The sequence below is a fragment of the Bubalus kerabau genome, chromosome 15 (assembly GCF_029407905.1).
Source record: "Bubalus kerabau isolate K-KA32 ecotype Philippines breed swamp buffalo chromosome 15, PCC_UOA_SB_1v2, whole genome shotgun sequence".
In the NCBI taxonomy this organism is placed as follows: Eukaryota; Metazoa; Chordata; class Mammalia; order Artiodactyla; family Bovidae; genus Bubalus; species Bubalus kerabau.
Window position 1 is genome coordinate 32,810,035 of NC_073638.1, and position 16,585 is coordinate 32,826,619.

The 16,585-nt window shown below is 41.3% G+C and overlaps 1 long non-coding RNA gene across 4 annotated transcripts in view; it reads right to left on the reverse strand.

Moving 5' to 3' along the window:
- LOC129628856 (uncharacterized) overlaps positions 1-16,585 on the reverse strand; it is a 316,173-nt gene that overhangs the window by 81,445 nt on the left and 218,143 nt on the right. For all 4 annotated transcript variants that reach the window (XR_008702947.1, XR_008702948.1, XR_008702946.1 and 1 more), the window contains exon 4: positions 11,171-11,233. This is a non-coding gene — a long non-coding RNA (uncharacterized LOC129628856). The remainder of the gene's footprint in view (positions 1-11,170; positions 11,234-16,585) is intronic.

A 16,585-nucleotide genomic window follows, 5' to 3' on the forward strand; every position in this document is an offset into this window, starting at 1 on the left:
TGATTTTCACAGAGATATCTATTAACTTACACCTGGCATTCAGTGTGCTATTCTGCACCAGGAAGCCGAACTCAGTGGAAGAAGAGTGTCAGGGAGAGAGGATGAGGAGGAAGGAATTTGAGAAATTAGCAGGGTGGGAGCATAGGTACTTCAACATTTAATGAAGCTACTTGAATAAGGAACCCAGAAATGGGTAATAATATTGAGTTAGAGTAAATTCAAACTCAAGTGCAATGACTCCAAACATCAACATGGGTTAACAGGAAAACCAAAGTGCTCTGGTATGTGGTCACACAGTCTGACACTATCAAGCCATTCCCCTTCTACTTAATCACCTCCCACGACCATCTTGACCTGCCTAACACTGGAAGTGCAATCATAGACCTTGATCTCCACATCTGTGAGATGGAACCTTTGCTGTTGTATGAATAGGAAGGAGACTTACACTCACATAGGTGGGTGTACAAATGAGTGAAGCTCTGTGTGGGTCTGTATAGAGAAGGAATTCAAGGAAGTAAAATGATAAATCTCCAAGTTGAATGCTCTTTATCACCAAGCAAGTCTTTGCACGCAATTTCCTGGGATTTTCTATCTGTTCTAAGGAGTTCTATGGAGAACCGCAGAGGTTTGACAGCCAAGGTTTCTTTTCTTTCCTTTTTCTTCTTCTTTTTTTAAAATTTTGCCTGTGCTGGGTCTTCACTGTGGCCTGTGGGCTTAGTTCTCCCTCAGCATGTGGGATCTTAGCTTCTCAACCAAGGATGGAACCCTCATCCCCTGTGCTGGCAGGGCAGATTCTTAACTACTGGACCACTAAGGAAGTCCCAACAGCCAAGGGTTTCAAATCCCATCTCACCACTTAGGTGGCAGCTCTGAATAAGTTAGTTCCTCATACTCATTTTTCTTCATCTAAAACTCACTGAATTGACGAGTACATACAATTCCTTAGCTCTTATAGGTGCCCAACAAATGCTGATTACTTTTTCTCATTCCCTAATAGAAATATAAGGCAAGGACCAATGCCTTGTTTGCTTAGATGTTTTGTAAGACACACACACATGCACACAACACATGGCATGTATGCTCAGCTGTGTCTGACTCTCTGCAACCTCATGGACTGCAGTCCACCAGGCTCCTCTGTCCATGAAATTTTCCAGGCAAGAATACTGGGGCAGACTGCCATTTCTTCCTCCAGGGGATATTTCTGACCCAGGGATGGAACTCACATCTCTGCATTTTCTGCATTGGCAGGAGGCAGATTCTTTACCACTGCACCACGTGGTAAGCCCTTGACGAGGATTAAAGAGCGGCATCAGTGGTGAAATGGGAAAACACACTTGAGATACGGTACTGACTATCAAAGGTGAAGACAGGGCTTAGGGTCGCAATAAAAGAAAGAAGAAAGAAAGACATGGTTCACTTGAGGGAGGATTTCTTTATATTTCATTACTTTTTACTCACTTGGCCTCCCAGTTTCTATGCTTCTCCCACCACTGGCTTCTGGATGCCAATGCCACAGACCTGAGTATGCCTCATGGGAAAACTGGAGACTGGAGGGAGCTCTTCTGGCCACATGCCCACCTTTCCCCAAACTTCCCAGGTGAGTCTGCCCCCTGGGACGGGATGCTCCAGACACTTGTTGCTGAATGTGCTGCTGCACTTACATGGTATGAGCCCTCAGTCAGGCAGGCCAGTGCCATTCTGATGCTACTGGTTAGTTCTCTTATGAAAGGTAAGACTGACAGAAAGAGGAAAGAGAACACACCCACAAGACTGCAGAAAGCTCCTTCTGAATGGGTGTAACAGCAAAACTCACTGCTAACACACTAAATGGCAACTCACACTCACTCAACAGCCTCACACCCATCTTCTCTAAAATTTCTATCTGTCATAGGAAAGAGGTGCAGAAGACACTTTCTTTTAATGGTTTATCAGTCAGCTGGGCTACAGAAATAAACGTCCATAAAGATATTATACAGAAACTACTGCCTTCTCCTTACTCAGTTAAGTTCAGTCATTCAGTCATGGACTGCAGCACACCAGGCCTCCCTGTCCATCACCAACTCCCGGAGCTTGCTCAAACTCATGTCCATCAAGTCGATAATGCCATCCAGCCATCTTATTCTCTGTTGTCCCCCTCTCCTCCTGCTTTCAATCTTTCCCAGCATTAGGGTCTTTTCCAATGAGTCAGTTCTTCACATCAAGTGGCCAAAGTATTGGAGATTAAGCATCAGTCTTTCCAAAGAACACCCAGGGCTGATCTCCTTTAGAATGGACTGGTTTGATCTCCTTGCAGTCCAAGGGACTCTCAAGAGTCTTCTCCAATAACACAGTTCAAAAGCATCAATTCTTTGATGTTCAGTTTTCTTTATGATACAACTCTCACATCCATACATGACTACTGGAAAAACCATAGCTTTGACTAGAAGGACCTTTGTTGGCAAAGTAATATCTCTGCTTTTTAATATGTTGTCTAGGTTGGTCATAGCTTTTCTTCCAAGGAGCAAGTAAGTGTCTTTTAATTTCATGGCTGCAGGCACCATCCACAGTAATTTTGGAGTCCAGAAAAATAAAGTCTGTCATTGTTTTCACTGTTTTCCCATCTATCTTCCATGAAGTGATGGGACCAGATGGCATCTTAGTTTTTTGAATGTTGAGTTTTAGGCCTACTTTTTCACTCTTCTCTTTCACTTTCATCTAGAGGCTCTTTAGTTCTTCTTCACCTTCTGCCGTAAGGGTGATGTCATCTGCATATCTGAGGTTATTGATATTTCTCCTGGCAATCTTGATTCCAGCTCATATTTCATACAGCTGGCATTTCACATTGTGTGCTCTACATATAACTTAAATAAGCAGGGTGACAACATACAGCATTGACATACTCCTTTCCCAATTTGGAACCAGTCTCTTGTTCAATGTCCAGTTCGAACTGTTGTTTATTGACCTGCATACAGATTTCTCAGGAAGCAGATAAGGTGGTCTGGTATTCCCATCTCTTTAAGAATTTTCCAGTTAGTTGTGATCCACAGAGTCAAAGACTTTAGTGTAGTCAATGAAGCAGAAGTAGACTTTTTCGGAATTCCCTTGTTTTTTCTATGATCCAACATGTGTTGGCAATTTGATCTCTGGTTCCTTTGCCTTTTCTAAATCCAGCCTGAACATATGGAAGTTCTTGGTTCATGTACTGTTAAAGCCTAGCTTGGAAAATTTTGAGCATTATTTGCTAGTGTGTAAAATGTGTATAGTTGTGTGGTAGTTTGAACATTCTTTGGCATTGCCTTTCTTTGGGATTGGAATGATATAAATATAAAATAAATAAGTTATACATATTATCGGAGAAGGCAATGGCACCCCACTCCAATACTCTTGCCTGGAAAATCCCATGGACAGAGGAGCCTGGAAGGCTGCAGTCCATGGGGTCTCTAGGAGTCGGACATGACTGGGCGACTTCACTTTCACTTTTCACTTTCATGCATTGGAGAAGGAAATGGCAACCCGCTCCAGTGTTCTTGCCTGGAAAATCCCAGGGACGGTGGAGCCTGGTGGGCTGCCATCTATGGGGTCGCACAGAGTCGGACACGACTGAAGCGACTTAGCAGCAGTAGCAGCAGCATACATATTATAATAGAAATATAATATGAATCCATCCAAAAAATATTTATTAAGTAACTCCTGTGAACTAGGCAATGAGCTAGACCAACAAAAATGCATATATGCAGAAGGAATTTTTACACATTCTTGAGTAGTACTTATTGTTATAGTTGAGATACAGATCTCATGCATACAAAGTGAAGTCTGCTGTCTTCCAGGGCATCACATTTAGCTCTCATGATATTTACATAAACATAGTTTTTTCACTCTGTGCATTTGCTTTTCAAAAACTTTTTTTGACCAATATCAAAAAATTGTAATCTCTAGTATTAAAAAAAAAATCAGATCAGATCAGTCGCTCAGTCGTGTCCGACTCTTTGTGATCCCATGAATCGCAGCACACCAGGCCTCCCTGTCCGTCACCAACTCCCGGAGTTCACTCAGACTCACGTCCATCGAGTCAGTGATGCCATCCAGCCATCTCATCCTCTGTCGTCCCCTTCTCCTCCTGCCCCCAATCCCTCCCAGCATCAGAGTCTTTGCCAATGAGTCAACTCTTCGCATGAGGTGGCCAAAGTACTGGAGTTTCAGCTTTAGCATCATTCCTTCCAAAGAAATCCCAGGCTGATCTCCTTCACAATGGACTGGTTGGATCTCCTTGCAGTCCAAGGGACTCTCAAGAGTCTTCTCCAACACCACACTTCAAAAGCATCAATTCTTTGGCGCTCAGCCTTCTTCACAGTCCAACTCTCACATCCATACATGACCACAGGAAAAACCACAGCCTTGACTAGACGAACCTTTGCTGGCAAAGTAATGTCTCTGCTTTTGAATATGCTATCTAGGTTGGTCATAACTTTCCTTCCAAGGAGTAAGCGTCTTTTAATTTCATGGCTGCAGTCACCATCTGTAGTGATTTTGGAGCCCAAAAAAATAAAGTCTGACACTGTTTCCACTGTTTCCCCATCTATTTCCCATGAAGTGGTGGGACCGGATGCCATGATCTTCGTTTTCTGAATGTTGAGCTTTAAGCCCACTTTTTCACTCTCCACTTTCACTTCCATCAAGAGGCTTTTTAGTTCCTCTTCACTTTCTGCCATAAGGGTGGTGTCATCTGCATATCTGAGGTTATTGATATTTCTCCCGGCAATCTTGATTCCAGCTTGTGTTCCCCAATTAGGATGATTTTATGCTTGCTATAGAAATACAGATTTTTTTTAAAAAAGAGATGCTGAGACTAGATATTGTTGGCCTCAGATCCCGAATAGGAAAGCAGCACCTGATACCAGGACGATACGCATGTATGCTAAGTCGCTTCAGTCTTGTCCAACTCTTAGTGACCCTATAGACCACAGCCCTCCATGCTCCTCAGTCCATGGGATCCTCCAGGCAAGAATACTGGAGTGAGTTGCCATGTCCTCCTCCAGGGGATCTTCCCGACCCAGGGATCGAACCCATGTCTCTTATGGCTGTACTGGCAGGCAGGTTCTTTACCACTAGCACTACCTGGCAAGGCAAGTGTCCTCAAATAGAATCATTTTCCCCATAATTCCCACGGTGAGTCATGTTTGTGGGGGTCTTTAGAGACAAAGAATGGGAAGATGAGGGTGGATGAGAGAATGACTAGTGAAAGAACTAATGTTCTCATGCATACATCTCTTGCTTTTTGTTTGTTAAGATTTTCTGTTTCATTCATTCAGCAAACATCGAGCAGTACTTACTATGTGCTAGGAGATGAAGTAAGTGATTGCACATGATGTAAGGTAAGGAAAAGCGTCCCCTGCTAAAATATACATCATATACCCCTTTTGAAGAATTGTTAAAATTCATAAAATATGATTTTTCTAAAGATACTAACAAATGTAAAACGGGATTCCAGGGGTCTAATGCCTTTTTTTGCCCATAAGAGGTGGATTAGAGGATTGGAATGTGACATCTCTTAAGAGTGGTCCGTAGATCCTGCTGATGCTTATCAGGACTGTGAAATGCAGCTAATGACTCAGCGATTAGACAAACCCAGGAGATACCTTTTAAAATGGAGCAAGGTAGAAGACACATGGGATTGGGCACCACACCCCGTGCTCTAGAGATACGAATTCCACTTGACTCTTAACCACTGCTGCTGCTGCTGCTAAGTCGCTTCAGTCGCGTCCGACTCTGTGCGACCCCAGAGACGGCAGCCCACCAGGCTCCCCCGTCCCTGGGATTCTCCAGGCAAGAACACTGGAGTGGGCTGCCATTTCCTTCTCCAATGCATGAAAGTGAAAAGTGAAAGTGAAGACGCTCAGTCGTATCCAACTCTTCGCGACCCCATGGACTGCAGCTCACCAGGCTCCTCCGTCCATGGGCTTTTCCAGGCAAGAGTACTGGAGTGGGGTGCCACTGCCTTCTCCGTAACCACTGCTAGCCACTGTTGATTGAAAAGTAAACAAATGCCAGGTACAACACAAGATTTATATTGAATATATCCCTCCCTCAAATCCCACAATAGCATAACAAGGGAGGTGAAATTTTCCCCATTGAGTAAACAAGGATGTGAGGCACACAGAGGTGGAATTTCTAAGCACGCAGAGTCAGGAAACGTATAGCCAGGGTCTAAGCCAAAATCGAGGCTATCTGACTCCAAAGTTTGCCTGATGTTTCTAACCTCTGACCAAGTTCCATCTAAAATCCAAAGTTGGAAATTCAGTTAGAAGAAAACAAGAGATGCTTCCTTCATCTACAATAGTGACTCTTACTACTTGCTAGATCTCAGACTTCTATAATAATTTTATGAACACTGCTGTCCCTAGAAAGAGATATGTATGTTTACAATTGGTGTGCATATACACATTTTAGGAGGACTTCTAGAGTCCTTAAAACAAAGGCTAAGAACCTGTGCCCTAAGAGTTGCAGGACCCAATAGGGATGTAGTGAGTAAAAATACCTCCTTGGCCAAACCAACAAATGCTATAGTATCATATAAGCAATTCCTTACAAACACAGAATTCACCCTGAATAACAGTTAACCATGACACAGACCTCATGTTATATTCACAAAGAACACAGATTAGCCGATTCTTGTTGGACTTTTGAGTAGGAGTGAGTCAGAGGAGTGTCTAAGGGAGCAGGAAAGAATGTTGCTAGAATGAATGTCAACCATACAGTTGGGCTGAGCCCCTTGGTCATGACCTTGAGGCTCAAGGAATTGGCGCAGGCAGTTCTGAACTGAGTAGCCATTTCACAGACAGCCCACAGCCCGGCAGGACACCACTCTCTAACTCTGCCATCATGACACTGCCATCTGCAGCAAGCGAGCTGAGATGTCTCAAGACCAAATTTATCACACCCGAGATTCCATCCTTACATAAGAATCACCTGTCGCTGGTGCATAAATTTTAGCACCTAGCTGAGCCAAGGGTAATCAAGATTTAAAAGAAAGAGGCTGAATAAATATCAAGCAGATTTCCTCTCTGTGAGGCTGAGTTTTGAAAAAACCTTTGTGCCCTCATATGCCTCTCAAAGGAGACTGCCATTTTTCTACTTTCCGTCTGCCTTACTACTGTTGAGGGAAGGATGCTCTAAGAGCCATAGGCAATCTGTCTTCTTGGAGGTTCTGCTCAAGCTATGACCTCGGTTTGTTCCAACTTATGTCTGTCTTCACAAGTTTCAGCTTGCTCTCATCATCAGCTAAATTAACCATAAAGCAGAGCCTTGACTCACATTATCGAAGCCTGAAAGTAATCCGTACTAGCCTGGAGCTATGCATCACTGTTTCCAAGCGTGCAGACTTAAGAAGAAATGCAGGAGAGGCCCTTAAATTTATATAGCACTTTGGGTAATCTAGAAAATTCCTTCAGCTTCAGACCTTGAAGAGGAGGTTCAAGTGTGTTGTCCGAAAGCTAACAAAATGCCCCTGGAAGTGACAGAGGAAGTAGAGCGACGTAGGAGTATTGGCATTGGAATAACAATGAATGGTAGGACAGGGCACAAGGAGCAGGGGAGACTCCTGGACTTAAAAGGGGCCCAGGGACTTCCCTGGTGGTCCAGTGGTTGAGAATCCACCTTCCAATGCAGGGGACTCAGGCTCAATCCTTGGTCAGGGAACTAAGATTCCACATGCCGTGTTCCACATTCCACATTCCATAAGCCCTCACCGGGCAACTACTGAGCCTACCCGCTCTGGAGCCCGTTCTCCACAACAGGAGAAGCCCCTGCAAGCTGCAACTAGAGAAAGCCTGCACGCCGAAACAAAGACCCAGCATAGCCAAAATAAAAAATAAAATAAAAAATTTAAAGGGCCAAGAAAATTCCCTATAGCTCGATTTGGTGAAATTAGGAAAACTTAAATTAGGATTAACAAATATCTGGGAAGGTTTGAATCTGTGACCTGGGGGGCAGATCTCCCCTCCTCTGGGTTTCCATTTGTAAAATGTAGGAATAGGATGAAGGCTTCTTCCTGCGTAAGCATGTCGTGATGGAAGGTAGAAGAAAAGGCCTTTGAAGCCAACAGAATTACTCCTCTGTCCAGGGAAATATAAACAACAATAACTCCATCAGCCTTCAGCTCTGCTTTTGAATGAGTTCTTTGCTTCTGTCTGAGAGGCAAAGTAGTTCATTCCTTGGGGAAAAGTTGAATGTGGAATGGTAGACCATGCCCTTTTCACTCCAGTTTCATTATGTTATTTTGAATTATTATTAATACACAGAACACTCAATATAAGCTAACAAGATTTTACTAAGTGTCTGACATGTACCCAAGACTGCCATAGGCCCTCTGGGGTAGATAAAGAAAAACTTGGTGACATGTTCAGGGTCTTCGAGTATCTTAACATTTTCTTAGAGGTTTATATGTTTCATTTTATTTATTTGCTTGTTCACTTTTTTATGGCCATGCCGCATGGCATGAGGGACCTTCGCTCCCCAACCAGGGACGGAACCTGTGCCCTGTATAGTGGAAGCACAGCCTTAACCACTGGAACACCAGCGAATTCCTTACATGTTCCATTTTAAAAGCCAAGCAGAAAACAAGCCATTATGTTTTAAAAGTCTAACTTCTAAGATAAATATTACTTTTTTCTATTAATGTAAGCAATTGAGTTTGACTGAACTTGTTTTTATGCTTTTACTAATACATATTATTTATGTATTATTACATGTAATAATACATGTATTATTTATCTTGCTATTCATGTCTACAAGAAGCCTCACTTATAGATCTTACATTGGCTTAAATTCTGGTTGGATGCCTCTAGGTCAAACACAAATAAGAGTGTTTGAATTACCAAGCAAATGCATACTTGTACATTTTGAAGTTCCACTCAAAGAAATCTAAATGAATCATTTGAATCATTTAGGGAAACTACTCTAATTCCTGAGTGTGCACTTAGCCTAATATTTTTGCACATCTTTGAACACTGATGCTGCCTCAGTTAATGGACTATCATCCTTTGTTGTCTTATTTCTTTTTTGGATAGCAAATAGATGGTCAGTTATGTCATCTTCCCCAGACTATCTTGTTTTCCTTTGAAGACAAATCACTAATCCATTTATTGCAAATGGTAATCCTCTCAAAAATATGTCTTGGGTGCAAAACAGAACTTTTCAGGCAGTAAAAATGTTTCAAAGGAGGTCTTTCCAATGCAAATTATTTTTGTCATGACTTGAAAGTAATTTTCCGAACTGTTTTGTATGAATATGCCTTTGTATACTTTCAATTACATATATTTAAACATGTAAGAATGATATAAAATGGCATATCCGTTAGTGGAACTTGCCAGTCACATTATATATTTCTAAGCAGTTTATTTAAAAATGTACCAAGAATTAAAGTATACTCTTACTTAAGAAATGATACATTGTATTACCAATTTTTTTTCTTCCAACAACCCCTAGCACTATTTTGGGAACTTAGGTGTTAAGAACTGGGTTGCCTATACTCCTTAGTCCATGAAATGATAAAGCACCTTTATGCCCACTGCCTTTATTGTGAGCCCCCTAAGATGTTCAGGGTGACCAACCACCCCAGTCTCCTTGGGGCTGAGGAAGTTCCTGAGACGTGGCGCTTGCCATGGGAAGGTCCCAGGAAGTGGGAAACTGGTGGATCATCCTGTGGATGTTATAACCCCTCTTCAAATTGCAGAAACTGAGGCACAGAGAAGCAGACTGCTCTGTCCACTTGCCCAGCAAACTAGAAGCAGATGTGGGACTCAGTCTCTGCATTCCAACAAGAGAACATTCACAACTAGGCGAATCCTGCTATTTCCTCTATACCTTACTTCTGCCTGGAACTGTAAGAAAACCAGCGTCATCTTTCATCTTTTTGTGTGCTACCATTCCAAAAGTGCTAGGATGAAATAGTGGGTACTAGCGAAGAGGGTCTTTTGTCAAAATCCCATATTATTTGGGAGAAACAGCATTGCAGCTTTGTGTTTTAAAGAGAATGACAGACAGACTGAGAAATTATGATGATCTTAAGAAGTTAAGAGGGGAGGAAATATTAGTATAATATCTAATTATATTATATAGTACTGTGTATCCCACCAACTACCTCTTGAGATCCCCAACTATCTCCGGTCCTGACTGGGTCATATGTGTAATTTCATGAAACAAATCAACTTAAAGGACTCTTAGAAAAAATGACCAGGTAGCCAGCTTTTGAATTGTAACACTGTAATAGCTAATACTGACTGAGGGCTGACTGTGTGCTAGGTGTGACGCTTAGAGCTTTGCATGAATTCAATCAATCCAGCCTCACAATAATCCCAAGAAGGAGCCACTAATATTCCCACTTTACAGATAAGAAAAATGAGGCTGAGAAAGGTCAGGTGATTCATCCAACATCACACAGCTGATAAAGGTTGGAGCTTGTATTTAAACGCAGGCAGTGTGACCCTGGAAGAACTGCTTTTAGCATCCACTATATCACTTTTAATAAAAGCATTAAACAGCACAGCTCCCAATGTCCAATCAATAAGACAGCTCTTTGTTAGGACAGACCTAAAACTAGCTGGACCACATATTCCTCAGATATACAGTAAGTACATTGGTCTAAAAACATGAGGCTTTCTGGTCATAGTTATTAAAGGATCTGAAGGAAGAGATTTAATCTATTGATTAATTCCACAGTAAGATAAATTGTCCTGCCAAGCTCCTGCTATTTATTCAGGACCCCTATTTCTCCTTCTGGAAATGTAAATAATACGTCCCGGGCTTCTGTGAGAAATGACTGGGTAAAACAATGGGCAAGCACCATGCAAGCTGTAAAGCGCTGTGCACAATTCTCCCGTATGTTAAGGAGCTTCCAAAATAGCAATTCCTTCCAATGCCCTTGCAAAGCAAATGAGACACAGCTGCTAGAATGCACTGCAAAGAGACAGAAATCCAGCTCTTTAAAACTTTCAAGGGGGGAAACACACACCATAAAATTACCCTGAAGATAAATTTTACAAGAAGCTCAGAAGTGTCATCAAGTTTTTCCGAGGTTAATTCTTAAAGAGTGCCAACGTCGCAAAGATCAAGCAAGCAGTTCTTCCATAGAAACCTGGGGAAAATGCTGCTTAATGACACTTGCATAATAGTTAGCAATATAAATTGTACTCACATGATGAGCAGAAGTGAGGAAGCCAAGTTAACGGGCTCTTCTGAGTCTTTTCCAAAGACAAGTCTGTAGGGGAAATAAAGGGAAGACTTGTTCTAAACCAAACAAAAGGAAGAATTCAAAAAAAAGAAAAAAGATTTACATTTTGTGTCTTTGGACTCTACAGATCAGTGATTTCCATACACTGTCTTTTTCTGGTAATAAAAATCAATCTACTAGTATGGTTTTTTTTAAAAAAAAGGAAAGTTAGAAGGATGAGGTGTTGGTAGAATGCTGTGAAGCGTTGAGCACTTGCCAAGGGGCTCCAACAATTAAACAATTTTGTTGAAAAAACTAATACAATCGGCATTCCCTGTAATCTCAGAACAAGATGGCACCACTAAAGAAGATGTCCAACAATACATTTGGGGGGCTATGATTTGATGGAAGGTGCTTGGGGGTGGGGAGAATTCAGGGATGAGTCATAGACTCCTAAAATGAAGTGGACTAAAGCTGGAGGCAACTGGGTTGAGTCTCTGCCCTTTTCCCTTTTTCTCTCCTTCTCTCAAGGGATTTCAGCCCTTCTGCAATCAGCCAAAAGGAACAAGTGAGCTGGCCTCTAGGCAGTGAGAAACTGTCAAAAAAGTGAAATCAAGTTTCACTTGTAATATAAAATATATACACTGTATAAACAAGTCTTGAGATGGGGAGGAGGAAAGACTTTCCCAGGACCCTCTCACCTGTAAGACTCATTCCTGCTGAATCCTGTCTCTGTTATAAAATGATGTACCAAGGTAGAAGGGTACCTAGGTTATCCAATTTGGAGGCTAAACAGAATTTTAAGTTCTTTGGGGAAAAAGAAAATCATGATTCCTCTTAGTAATTAATTTCTATCTTTGCATACCCTGTTAGCCACTAACTTTTGTGCAAAAACTAGTTTAAGTTGCTCTAACATGATCTTTGTGGACAAGGACAAGTGATTTAGTTTTGCCTATTGAAAAATATGCATCCTGCATATATTTTCACGTAGGTATTCTCATACTAAACTCCTAATGAAAACCCAGAAGTTTTCCTGTCCCTTCCCAAATGAGAACTTCTCATCCCCCACCAAGTTATAGAAAGGAAAAAAAAAAAAACAAAAACATTTTGATGTCCTGGTATCATTTTTCCTATCTCAGGTGCCCCAGTACAGACTGAGTAGAGAGTTTATAACTTCATATCTTAAAAATACGGAATTATGCACTTGAAATTTGTGGAAAGTAGATCATATGTGTTCTCAGTAGACACACACACAAGAGTTAACTATGTAAGGTGATGGCTGTTAATTGCCTTGAATTTGGTAATCATTTCACAATGTATATGTGCATCAAATCATCACGTTATACACTTTAAATATACACAGCTTTATTTGTCAGTTGCTGCTGCTAAGTCACTTCGGTCGTGTCCGACTCTGTGCGACCCCATAGATGGCAGCCCATCAGGCTCCCCCATCCCTGGGATTCTCCAGGCAAGAACACTGGAGTGGGTTGCCATTTCCTTCTCCAGTTAGTCCTCCATAAAAATGGAAAAATAAATAAAAATCAATAGCTCCAAAAAAAAAGAATAAACAAAAAAAATTAGAAGGTTTAATAACTAGAGATTTGACATTTCCTTACTAACTTCCCCCACACACACCACAAAATGTTGGTGTTGATTACTTTTTTGTTTTGGATTAAACTCTGGTGGCTCAGATGGTAAAGAATATGCCTGTAATGCAGGAGACCCAGGTTGGATTCCTGGGTCAGGAAGATCCCCTGGAGAAGGATATGGGAACCCACTCCAATATTCTTGCCTGGAGAATTCCATGGACAGAGGAACCTGGTGGTCTGCAGTCCACAGCATCACAAAGAGCTGGACATAGCTGAGTGACTAACACTTTCACTTTTCACTTTCAGGTGTAAAACACTGTATTTCACACATTCATTATCAAATGAATTTACAGAATTTACATAATATTCATGAACATAATTTTGTAAGTTACTCTGCCAGCAAAACTATTCCTCCTTCCTTAACAAATAGAGCTGCTCAGTGTTAATCAACAATTACCATGAAAAATTCTCCTTTGTTGTTAAAACCAAGATACCACCATTTGGTTCCTCTTGAACAAAGAAATTTATTGTTCTACCAGATTTTCTTTTGTTCTGAATAGAAAAAATTTTAAACTTGGTTGGATATTCTTTTGGGGTTTCTCATTCTTTCAATTTCAGTATTCCTCTTGGAAGAGAAAGGGAATGTTCTCTTTTTCATCAACCAGACCGATACTAGTTTGAGTATGAAATGCAGCCATGTCCAAATAAACTATGTTATAGCTTTCAGGAATGGGGGGAGCTTTTTCCCTCAGGGGACAGAAGGTGAGATTTTTCTTTTGTCTTTAACCATTTAATAATTTCCCTGATGGCTCAGTTGGTAAAGCATCCACCTGCAATGCAGGAGACCCTGGTTCAATTCCTGTGTCAGGAAGATCTGCTGGAGAAGGGATAGGCTACCTACTCTAGTATTCTGGCCTAGAGAATTCCATGGACTGTATAGTCCATGGGGTGGCAAAGAGTCGGACACGACTGAGCGACTTTAAAAAAATTAATAACAGAGAGTAAACCACTCCTTTTTTTTTTGGCCATACCTATGCTTACAGAACTTCTTGGATAGCGGATAGAACCTGGGCCCCCTGGGAAGCACCGAGTTTTAACCCTGGACCACCAAGGGAAGTCCTTGTTTTGGAACCATTTTTACATACACGTTTGGAAGTGTGTATGCTTCCAACTGAAGGCCATGAGATAGCAAAGTAAGCTGCCTCCTTGATTCTGATCTAGCTAGCAATAGGCACCTGGATTTCAGTTGGGTTTAGATGAACTATGCAATAACTTATATAGTAAGACTGGGAACCTAGGAATCAAACCACACTGTGATTTTGGTGGATTTTGCTCTTTTGGGAGCAGTTTAGTCGGTGAAGGCAATGGAACCCCACTCCAGTACTCTTGCCTGGAAAATCCCATGGACAGAGCAGCCTGTTTAGTAGGTGGGGTCAGTCTTTTAATTTACTTAAAATTTTACAGGGAGTTTTCCTGTGATAGCACTGAGTCATGTTTCCTCAATTGGTTCATCCTCACTAATATACCTTATGGTACAGGTCTATCATAAGGACCAAATAAAATGTATACGTTAGATGCTGCCTATAGTGCCCGTGGGCTTCCCTGGTGGCTCCAACGGTAAAGAATCCGTCCGCAGTGAGGTAGACCCAGGTTCAATGCCTGGGTCAGAAGATACCCTGGAGAAGGGCATGGCAACCCACTGCAGCATTCTCGCCTGAAGAATTCCCATGGCACAGGAGCCTGGCAGGCTGTAGCCCACGAGGCCGCAAAGAGTTGCACACAACTGAGCGACCAAGCACACACAGCGCCTGGGACATAAAAGCTGAATGGCTGCTTCTTGAGCACTTGACCCCTATATGGTTCCATTGCTAAACACTTTTTCTTAATAATGTTCTTAATAATGTTAGGTTCTTAATAATGTTAGGCTACTATAATATTTTGTCATCCTCTTCCTGACCTCCCCCTGGAAAAAGAAGAAAAGCCACAGCTACATTTTGATATTTGGCAAAACTAATACAATTATGTAAAGTTTAAAAATAAAATAAAATTAAAAAAAAAAATAACAGTCAATTAGGGAACTGGGATATATACATTATTGATACTGTGTATAAAATAGTTTACTAATGAGAACCTACTATATAGCACAGGGAACTCTACTCAGTGTGGTAGAGTTGACCTAAATGAGAAGGAATTTCAAAAAAGAGGGGATATATAGAAACATATAGCTGATTCACTTTGCTGTACAGCAGAAACTAACACAACATTATAAAGCAACTATACTCTAATAAAAAGTAACAAACAAAAAAAACTGCAGCCAATACCTACAAAATGTAAAATGGGCCACATTGATAAGGCGGTAGAGATCATCCATAATGCTGATATGGAGAGCAAGAGATCATTGTGAAGGAAGTCTCATGGAAATTTCCTACCCACATACACCATCTGAAAAAAATGTTACAGATATTCATGCACACTGAACTGGCAAATAAAAATTTCTATACAAATAGCCCTAATTTTAAATCAATGTGAAGGTTAGCACAGCAACAAAGAATGCCTGCGCTTCAGACAGAGGCAGTCTCCAGGAGAAGAAGAGCCCCTACGTGAAAAGATATTACGTCTCTATTCAAAAACCTCAGTCAGTTCAGTTCATTTAGAAAAAGCCCCCAAAAGAAACATTTATAGCATACTTTTCATATTGTGTTTGGCTTTGCTTTATTTTCTGAACAAATATGTGTGGAAGCATATATGTGGGCTTTATTTTCTTTTGAATCCTTTTTGGTATTTTATGAGATAATGTTGGCTCTTTCCTTATGGAGAAAACTGAAACAATCAAAAGGGATTTTACCCAGTCTCAATACCACACTTGCCACCCCATCAGCACTACTCCCCCTAAAAATGCCTGTTACCACTGATGAAAATACCTGCTTTCCTGGACACCAAATCTTCTACCTGGATCTTAGGTATTATCACTGTTTGCCAACCCAATGAAACTGCTTAAGGAACCCTCTCTAGCTTGCCTAAAACATTAATCTGTCCCTCTTTACTGGATCATTTCCAGCAGCACACAATCATATTGTTGACTCTCCCAACCCCACACAAACACAAACACCACCACCGCCAAAACACCCTTAGCTGGACCCCACTTTCCTCACCTGCTTCCCGCCCATTTCTCTGCTTTCTTTGGCAGGAGCTTCAAAAGTTGTCTTTCTTCACCATTTCCAATTCTTCTACCATTCTCCCTTATGCTACTTAGACTAGACTTTAACCATCACCACTCCACCGAGCGTGTCCTTGTCACAGTTCTTCAGTTGTGAAACTCAACAGTAAGTTTGGAGTTTTCATCTCATTTGACCTATCTGCAGCATTTAACTCTATTTTTAAATCCCTTCTAACTGGTACATTTCCTTCTCTTGGCTTTTTAGGACACCATCCACTCCCAGTTTGTCTACTTGGATTGTCAGTCATTCTCAATCTCTCCTTCACTTGATAATCCCATTCAGCCTCACAACTTTCAATGCCATTATACTGGTGACCCCATCTTTAACCCAAACACATGCCACATACTCTCATAAGCCCCACATGTGCATAAGCAACAACCAACTCGACATCTCCCATCAGGTATCTAATGGTCATTTCAAACTCAGTATGCCCAAGTCAAGATCCCAACATTCCCCATAAACTTGATCTTCCTATAGCTTTTTACCTCTCAACTGACAGCAATTTCATCTTTGTAGCTTCCCAGGTCAAAACCTTAGTTTTTCTTCCTTTGACAGTCTTCATCCAATCTATCATGAAATCCAATTCAACTTCA